Genomic DNA, 10,456 nt, shown 5'->3' with positions numbered 1-10,456 from the left:
ATTTAAGAAAAAGTTTGAAATACTTCCCAGGTTAGGAATAATGCCCCTCCTCAGAAACGATGGCAGGTGGAGGAGAGTTTTATGATGACTGTATGCAAAATTCATTACGCAGTCAGTGCTTAATAAGCCTGAACTTTCAGTCTTAAGATGGTACAGATGTTTTTTATGGTTTAATAAAAATCCTTTCTTGAAGTTTACATTATCAAGTTGTAATATTACACTCTTCTGTCTTCTTGACCTTTCTGCAGCTGGTTCACTGTTTGTCCTTAAAACTCCGCACTCCACTTATCCTGAATAAGTAGAGATGCTGTGTCGTAATCCACAATCAATCCACATAAATAAAACAATTCAGCACAGATGTGACCTGAATATACATTTAGAGTCTGCTAATTGTGCAAAGCGGTGGCACAAGGTTTCAAGGTCAAATAAACCAGAAATGAAATTGCTCTGTGGAAAAACACAGAGGGGGCAATGTTGCTGTTTATTATTAAAATTGTTCTTTTGTAAAGTTGTAGACAGTTCTCCACTCTGCAGACATTTCATAACCCATACCAACTGCTTTTTCCTCAGGTAGCAATGAGAGTAGGTTTAAAAACAAAAGGCTTAATTGCTACAAAACCACAAAAAGGTAAATTCAGTCTAGTCTAAACCCTCCTAGAGACAGAGAAATAGAAAGAACACAGACTTCGAATTTGAGTGAAGTTTGAAATCTGGTTTAACTCCTTATTAGGATAGATTCTTGAGCACTTTAACTTGAACTATAATGCCTCTTCTTTGTGATATGGGTCAAAAACTAGTATTTGATTCTGATTACAATAAGAAGCAGAATTAGCACAGCCTGCTGGCTCCTTCTCCTAAGATCAATGGTAGATGGGGGAACTATTGAAACTTAAAAACCTGAGGAATAAAAGAGACAACTGTGGGAAGCACTTGGAGAGAGGGAGAGCTGTTTGAAGTATTGTGTAGATAGGAGATGGGGTCCAGCCAGTGGGATCAGGAAGGCTAAATTAGGAAAAGACCCTTTCCGTCCCTGATGCTGCCAAGGTCGCACGCGCGAGGCTTCTCTGCCGCCGCCAAGATGCACTACGTCGCCTCCTACCTGCTGGCCGCCCTTGGGGGCAATACCTCTCCCAGCGCCAAGGACATCAAGAAGATCCTGGACAGCCTGGGCATCGAGGAGGACGACGACCAGCTCAACAAGGTCATCAGTGAGCTGAACGGCAAGAACATTGAGGACGTCATTGCCCAGGGTATCCGCAAGCTGGCCAGCGTGCCCTCTGGCAGGCCTGTGGCCATCTCTGCTGCCCCAGGAACTGCAGCTCTTGCTGCGGGTTCTGCCCCAGTCGCAGCAGAGGAGAAGAAGGAGGAGTTGGAGGAGTCAGATGACGACATGGGATTTGGCTCGTTTGGCTAGAGTCCCGCTCCCCTGCAAATGAAACCCTTTTTGTGTAAAACAAAACAGAAAAAAAAAAAAAAAAATTGGAAAAGCCCTTTGAGTCCAGCTGTTGCCTTGAGACCATCAATGCCCACTCCTTAAAACTCAGCATGGCTGCACAGAAGCTCTCAGAGAGGAGCAGTGAAAAGTAGTACAGGTATTCAGTCCCCTTCCCCTTCCTTCTCAAACCTCAGTGGGGAAAGTCTCCTCTCCAACATCGGGGTGAGGAGAAACAGCCGAGAATAAAATACTCCCTGAAGAGCTGTTCAGTGTAGAGGAAGAGTGATGACCGGTGCTTTTCTGTAGTTCTTCACACAAGAGCTTTCCTTCTTCTCCTTTGAACTCACCTGGGTTGTCACAAAAAAGGGTTCTGATGTTCATCCCTTTATCTTAACACGGACCTTGACAACAAAGAAGTACAACCACTTCAGAAGAAAACAGTGAAGTAAGCTCCAGAGATCAGCTGTACAACACAGTGCCTACAATTAATAGTAAGGCATTCTGCACCCCAAAATTCATTAACTGTAGATCTCATGTTAAGTATTCTTACCAAAAAAGGGGGTGGGGTGGGGATACAAGGAAGCTTTTGGAGGTGATGGATAGGTTTATTCCCTTGATTGTGGTGGTGGTACTGTGAATGTATTCATCTGTCCAAACCCACCAAATTGTATAAATTAATTATGTGCAGTTTTTTGTATACCAGTTATACCTCAATAAAGCTGAAAAAACAAAAGAAACAATGAACTATATAATGGGTACCTTCAGAGGCAGAGATATTAAACAAAACAGACCCACACACATATGGTCAGCTAATCTATGACAAAGGAGGCAAGGATATACAGTGGAGAAAAGACAGCCTCTTCAATAAGTGATGCTGGGAAAACTGGACAGCTACATGTAAAAGAATGAAATTAGAACACTCCCTAACACCATACATGAAAATAAACTCAAAATGGATTAAAGACCTAAATGTAAGCCTGGACACTATAAAACTCTTAGGGGAAAACATAAGAAGAACACTCTTTGACATAAATCACAGCAAGATCTTTTTTGACCCACCTCTAGAGAAATGGAAATAAAAACAAAAATAAACAAAACAGAACAAGAAATTTTATAGTAAATATAATATCTATAATATTGATATGAAACAAAATTTTAAAAAATAATTTAAGATGTCTAGTTAGAAATATTGGGTATGAAAAGACAATTTTCAAAATGAACCAATACTGCATAGCAAAAAATTAACTTTACCCAAAGAGATATTTGGTCTTTGGGAAATAACCTGTAAATGCTTGGAATTCCCCAAATGATGGAAGTGTCTTTGTGTGTCCTGATAGTCCCCTTGAAACTGAAAGCTTATGCTAATAAGATGACTCAGGGTGAGGGCTGCCCAGAGCAGAAAGACCAACCTTGCGCGATTAGAGGGTTGGAGTTTGAGCCACATGAAATCAGCCCAACCTTGGGGCGGGGTGGGGGGGTGGGGGTGGGGCTGGAGATTGAGTTCAATTGTATGGGCAATAACTCAATCAATAATTGTTATGTAATGAAGCCTCAATAAATACTTTGGACACTGACACTGGGCTGAGCTTCCTAGGCTGGCAGTACTCTGCGTATTGCCACATATCAAAGTCAGAAGGGTAATGAGCCCTAAGGACACAGAAGTTTTGCATTTGGGAGCCTAGTCCTAGTCCCAGATTCCACCCTCTGCATCTCTTCCTTTGTCCAGTTCTGGTTTGCTATCTTTTTGCTATAATAAAACTATAATCATAACTACAACACTTTCCTGAGTTTTGTAAGTCATTCTAGCAAATTATTGAATCTGGGGAAGTCCATGGTGACCCTTGAATTTATAACTAGGTAGTGTGAAGTGAGGGTATCCCTGGGGACACATAAACTTGCAACTAGTGTCAGAAATCCTGGGCTGACTTGGCAGTCTGGAGGACTATGCCCTTAATCTTGCAGTTGGGCTACCTATGAGTAAATACACTGGTAAAGAAAAAAAGTGAATACAGCAAAAGAACAAATTACTGGGTGGGAATATCGTGTTAAGGACTTATTCCAGAAAAAAGCAGGAAAGGCAAAAACTGATAAAAATTTTAAGTGCCAGTGTCTGAATAATAGGAATCACAGAAGGAAAAAACATCCAATAGAAGAAAATATTGGGGGGAATAATTGAGCTAAATTCCCCAGAATAACAGGAAGGAAGGAAGGAAGGAAAGAAACATATGACTGGAAAACTCTATAGAATGTCAAAAGAGAGATGAAAAGCCATTTTATAGGAAAATTTAAGAAAATCAAAGATAAATAGAAGGTTCTAAAATCTCCGGAAAAACAAAAAAAGAGAACATCATATTCAAAGGGAAAGATTTATTGACCTCAGTCTTCTTAACTGCAATACTGGAGTTGAGAAATCAATAAAGGAATATTTTTAAAGAATTAAAGGTAAATAATTTTGTTTGTTTTGTTGAAGTATAGTTGATTTACAATATTTCAGGTATACATCAAAGTGACATATATATATATATATATATATATTCTCTTTTTCAGATTCTTTTCCATTATAGGTTATTACAAGACACTGAATATAATCCCCTGTGCTATATAGTAGGTCCTTGTTGGCTATCTATTTTATATATAGTAGTGTATATCTGTTAATCCCAATTCCCAATTTATCCCTCTCCACTAAATGCAAATAATTTTGAATCTAGAATTTTATATCTTGCCAAATTGCTGTTCAAATGAGAGAATATATATATTTATTTATGTTTGTGTTGCGTGTTTGTGTGTGTGTTAACAGGGTAGATAAACCTCTTAGATAAAGACTTCAGAAGATTTGACACATAGTTACTTCATTGAAAACATTTTGGAGGAAATGTTAAAAGAGGAGAAACAAATCAAGAAGATGATGTAAGAGAAATCTCTATATATTATATATTACTACTATAAAGACAATAATTGTTTGTAATTCTCAAAAAAATTAAAATACCAAAAAAGTATTTACATAATAATGCAGAATTAAAATTCTGTATAATATTAATAGTCTAGAATTTGAGAAAAGGGGAAATAAATAGCATGCAAAAATTTGTGTCTGAGGGCAAAGACATGTACATCAATTCTTACAAAAAAGTAATTATAAGAAACAAAGAAAAGGTAGGGCCATTGAACAATAAACAAAGATAATAGAAATAAATTCAAATATTATATTAAGAATTTCAATAAATAGAAGAAGAATAAACTCACCAAGTAAAAGACAGAGATTATCAGGTTTTTTTTTTTTTAAATCTGTACAGAAGAGACGCACTTAAACCAAAATAATGTAAAAGGTTGAAATTAAAAGGGTGCAAAAAGAGATAACCAAGTTCTAAAGAAAAAAAAAATGCTAGTACAGCTACTTTAATATTAGACAAAATGGTCTTTAAATTAAAAAATCTTTACTAGGAATAGAGAAGTTTCTTATTGCTGAAGTTTCCATTCACCATAATGGAAGATATAAAATTTTAAACATATGTACAACTAAAAAGTGGTTTCATGTATATTATACAATAAAATGATAGAGCAACATTTATAAATAGATACATCCATCATCAGAGTGGGAAACTTCAATGTGACTTTCTCACTTATTAATAGATCAATCAGATAGCACATAAATAAGCATATATATGATCTAAACACAATTATGAAGCTTGACTTCTACATGGATATATGTAGAATGCTGAACTTAAATACTTGAGAAAAAAATCTGCTTGTCAAGGATATATGTATATGTATAACTGATTCACTTGCTGTACACTTGAAACTAATACAACATTATAAATCAACTATACTTCAATAAAAATTAAAAATAAATAAATAATGTTTTAAATTTAAAAAATAAAAAATAATATAGAGCAAGCCTCCACAAATTTCAAAGAATAGGTATAAAACAGACTATTTCTTGATCATAATGCAAATTAGTTAAAAATTACAAAAAGTAAAAATTTTCCACACATTTTAAAATCCAAACAAAAATGTATCTAAATAACTCATGAGAAGATATAATTATCTAGAACTGCTTAATAATGACACATTATGTATCAAAACTTGTGGACTACACCTAAAGTGGTATAGTTGACACATTGTAAATTGAGGAAATTTTGTAGCATTATGTACTTGTATAAGAAAATAATACAATCTAAACATTAATAAGTTAAGATCCAACTTAAGAAGTTAGAATAAACAACAAAATAAACCCAAAGAAATTAGAAGGAAAGAGATAATATAAGACCAGAAATTGATGAAGTTTTGAGATCAATAAAGCTAAAAATTAGATCTTTGAAAATACTAATAAAATAGACTAAATTCTGGCAATATTAATCAAGAGAAAAAGAAAAAATAAAAACATTTTGAATGGTCAGTCCAAAAAAGCTACATACTATATGTTTCCATTTATATGGCATTTTGGAAAAGGCAAAACTATAGGGACAGTAAAAAGGTCAGTGGTTGCCAGGGATTCAAGCAAAAGTGGAGAGAGGGTTGTATAAGTGGAGTACAGGAGATTTTTAGGGAATGAAAGTATTTTGTGTGATATTGTAATGATGGATACATGACATTCTACATTTGTTAAAACCCATAAAATTGTACAACACAAAGAGTGATCTCTAATGTATATTATGGACTATTAAAAATATATCATTCACAACAGTATCAAGGAATACCAGGTGTCTGGTAACATACATCAAAATGTCCTGAAATTCTTATATATGCAAAAGAAAAATCACAAATATATATTAGGAGATGTAAGAATGAACATGACAGTATTTTTCATAATAGCAAAAATCATTAATAGGAGTATAATTAAGTAAATTTTTTTGCAATAGATTATTACACAATAGTAAAATTATATGAATTACAACTACACAGCTACACAAACAAAAGAATTAATCTTAATAAGATAGTATTGAGCAAACAAAAGTAAATGCCAAAAGAATACAGTAAGTTCCTTACATAAAAACCAGGTGTGTTCTGAGAGCATTCGTAAATCCAATTTGTTCGTAAGTCCAACAAAGTTAGCCTAGGTACCCAACCAGCACAATCGGCTATATACTGCTGCTTTGATGCTTGCTTCTGGACATCCTGGGCTTGAAATAAAGATACTGTACTACTGTACTCTATATAGTACTGTACAGTAAAGTACACAAAAGCACAACCACTTGTAGAGGATGCACGCACATGACAATGTATGACAGACATGTGAACTAGCTTATGTAATTGGACATGAGAAGGCACCTTTGAAAGTTCACAACTTGAAGGTTCGTATGTAGGGGACTTACTGTGTAGATGAGTGTTTTCATTTCTCTTCAGAGGATTCTTACTAATAAAATTATTGAGCTATATGGTCAGTTTATTTTTAACTTTGAAACGTTTTTCCAAAGTGTCTGAACCATTTTAAAGTCCCACCATTGGTTCCTGTTTTTCCACATCTTCACCAAACTTGGTATTATCTTTTGTTTATAGTCATCCTAGTGGGTATGAAGTAGTATCTAATTGTGGTTGTAATTTGCATTTCTCTAATAACTACTGCTTTTGATCATATTTACCGTATGTTTATTAGTCTTTTGTGTATCTACTTTCCTGAAATGTCTTTCAAGTCTTTTGATCAAATTTTAATTGAATTGTTTGTTTGCCTATTATTGAGTTTAAAGAGTTCTTGAATTCTGGATACAAGTCTTTTTTTTTTTTTTTTTTTTTTTTAAGACTTTTCTTTTTTTAAATTAATTAATTAATTTTTATTTATTTTTATTTTTGGCTGTGTTGGGTCTTCGTTTCTGTGCGAGGGCTTTCTCTAGTTGTGGCGAGCGGGGGCCACTCTTCATCGTGGTGTGTGGGCCTCTCACTGTCGCAGCCTCTCCTGTTGTGAAGCACAGGCTCCAGACGCACAGGCTCAGCAGTTGTGGCTCACGGGCCTAGTTGCTCCGTGGCATGTGGGATCCTCCCAGACCAGGGCTCGAACCCGTTCCCCTGCATTGGCAGGCAGATTCTCAACCACTGCGCCACCAGGGAAGCCCTGGATACAAGTCTTTTATTACATTTTTTATTTGAAAACATTTTACATTTGTCTTTCCCTTTTTGAAATGGTTTTTATTTAATTACAGCATTTTTTTTTTATTTTAGCAAATTCCAATGTATCGATTTTTTTCTTTTACAGCTGTGCTTTTGGTGCCATAGCTAAGAATCCTTTGCCTAACCCAAAGTCACAAAGATTTTATCTATGTTTTCTTCTGGAAGTTTATAGTTTTAGCTCTTACATTTAGGTCTATGGTCCATTTTGAGTTAATATTTGTGTATGGTGTGAGATAAGGGTCTCAGTTCATTTGTAGGGGGGATGCGCACATGCACGCACATGTATTTGTATTTGCTTAACCATTTGTTAAGCAGATTTAGATATAGATTTAGTTTTAGTTTTAGATTCAGCAGAGGTTCCCTCAGATGAGAGGGACCAGAGAAAAGAAAAAATGTTACACAGGAGATGTCAGTTGCCATCAAAGTCCTAGTTTCATTGTTTGATGGTAGGTTCATGACCATTTATAATATTATACAAAACAAATAAGCAAAGGAGACTTCATTTACCAACAATGAGAGTATATCCAGAACTAGAGATTTTATCAAATCCAATTATTTGTTTCTGAAGTCCAATAAAGATAATAAAATGGGGATAACAATGCCTAATTGGTAGTGTTGCTTTACAAATCAGAGAAACATATACATATAAAGTGGCTGACACATGGTAGATGTTCAACCCACAGAAGCTCTGGTGGTTATCATGAGTTTATTAATATGAGTGTTGAAGGAGAAAATAGACTAATTTCAGAATAAAGGGCCACATAATAATTTGCTGGATTTAGGTTAGCCTCAGAAAGAGGGCTTATTAATGGTCTCTCATCAATAAAACTGTCTGTTTATCCCTGAGAATCCCATATATACTTGTGTATGTTATTGACCTGACTCTATCCAAAATCCTGAAAGAAAAAACTAGGCTTTTCATCTCTGCTCTGGTGAAATATTGGTTTAAAATATAACAAAAGCCTTATCAAAGTGGTTCAGGAAAATGTGCCATTATAATCAAAAGACTTCCCTTCCTCAAACTCATGAAAGCAGCCTCTCTCAGGCATATGCATTCTGTCTCCTGATGCTTCAGCCACATCAGTTTCGCCAATGAATCCAAACACTAAGAGGGACATAAAAATCTTCCTGTCTGTCAATATCTCTCCAGAAAAATAAAATCATATTTATATATTCAAACACAGATAGCTGTATAGTAGAGTAGAGCATAATATAGTGTAGGATATATGGCAAGAAAAATCCACATAACAATTTAGATTCCAAAGCCCCTTCCATTCTGAGCCTAGCAACTGAAAAGAAAATTGAAACAGGCTGAACATTCTGCTGTGACAAGCCAAAACCACAGTGACAATGCTGAAAGGCACAGAGATAATTTAGTTCCTGATGTGAGCAAAAACCCAAATTACCTGCCCATTAATACTAATGAGACACACTGAGATACTCTCAGACACTTAGATTCTTTACTCATTAATAAAAGTCAGAGAATAAGCGAACTTAGAGAAACTGCGGGAATAAAAACATGCTTTGTGCTTAACACCGGGAAAGACAATAACTCAGAAGAATAACACCCCAAAACAAAAAGATTTTAAAAAATATGTATCAAGGATAGCCTCATTGATCCTATACTCCAAAGAGGCTATATTGGTGAGGGCGTGGCAGAAACAATTCTCTCCAATCCCTACAACCAGTCATGTTTTGGTTGGTTGGTTGCTTGGTTGGTTTCTCTGTTTTCTCCCTCTCCCACCACATGGCCTTTCTGTAAACTTTTACTTTAAACCTTCTCCCTCTTATGTGTTTCCTATATTAATGAAAACAAGAGCCCAGGTACCTAAGCCAGAAATCCAGGAGTCCTACTACATTCTCCTTCAGCCCTGCCCAAGCATCTCATCAATCATGAAATTCTGCTGATTCTATCACCTTACATACTGTTCATTCATCATCCCTACTGCTTTTTCAGGCATCTTCATGTCTTGCCTGAACTACTGCAACTGTCTGCTGGGCTCCCTGCCAGTTGCTTTACCCCCTTTCATTCCCTTCTCCAAAAGCAGACAGTGAACTTGCTGAAATGCACATCAGAACTTCAGTGACTCCACATGATAAAATGATAACATTTAAATGCCAGAGCATACCATTCAAGACCCAGTATAGTCAGCCTCTGCTGAATGCCCCAACCTTGCCTCTTTCCATATCCCTCCTCATACTTTTCATTTCAGTCTGTCTAAGCCAGCATTGCCCAATAGAAATATAAGGTAAGCTACACTTTAAAAGTAAAAAAGGGACAGGTAAAGTGAGTTTTAATAAAATACTCTATTTAACCCAATATCTGGAATTCTTAATTCCAGATAAAGAAGATGTGGTATATGTATATATATACAATGGAATACCATTCAGCCATGAGAAAGAAGAAAATCCTGCCATATGTGACAACATGGATGGACCTTGAGGACATTATGCTAAATGAGATAAGTCACACAGAGAAAGACAAATACTTTATGATCTCACTGAAACATGGAATCTAAAAAAGCCAGGCTCGTAAAAACAAAAAAGTAGAATGGTGGTTTCCAGGAGCTTGGGGTGTTGGGTAGGGGAATTACGGAGATATTGTTTAAAGGTAGACATTTGCAACTAGTAGTTAAATAAGTCCCAGAGATCTAATGCACAGCATATGATTACAGACAATAACACTGCATTATAAACTCCAAAGCTGACAAAAGATATACCCTAATTGTTCCCACTACAAAAAAGAAATGGTAATTATGTGATGTGACAGAGGTGTTAGATAACACTGCAGTGGTAATCGTATTGCAATATATACATATATCAAATCAACACGTTGTACACCTTAAACTTTCACAATGTTATATGCCAATTATGTCTCAATTCAAAAAGTCATCATTCAAACTTGAAGCATTAGCCATATTT

At 35.7% G+C, this 10,456-nt stretch overlaps 1 pseudogene across 1 annotated transcript; it reads left to right on the top strand.

Annotated features, from left to right (window-relative positions):
* The first annotated feature begins 1,001 nt into the window (after positions 1-1,001).
* On the top strand, positions 1,002-7,159 carry LOC309612039 (large ribosomal subunit protein P2 pseudogene; annotated as a pseudogene). Its single transcript has one exon. The product of its transcript is annotated as a large ribosomal subunit protein P2 pseudogene (transcript).
* Positions 7,160-10,456: the final 3,297 nt, after the last annotated feature.

Source organism: Balaenoptera borealis, assembly GCF_965194805.1.
Source record: "Balaenoptera borealis genome assembly, chromosome: 15".
Classification (NCBI taxonomy): domain Eukaryota; kingdom Metazoa; phylum Chordata; class Mammalia; order Artiodactyla; family Balaenopteridae; genus Balaenoptera; species Balaenoptera borealis.
The sequence above is the reverse complement of the archived record's forward strand: the minus strand, read 5'-3'. Positions and strand labels throughout refer to the sequence as shown.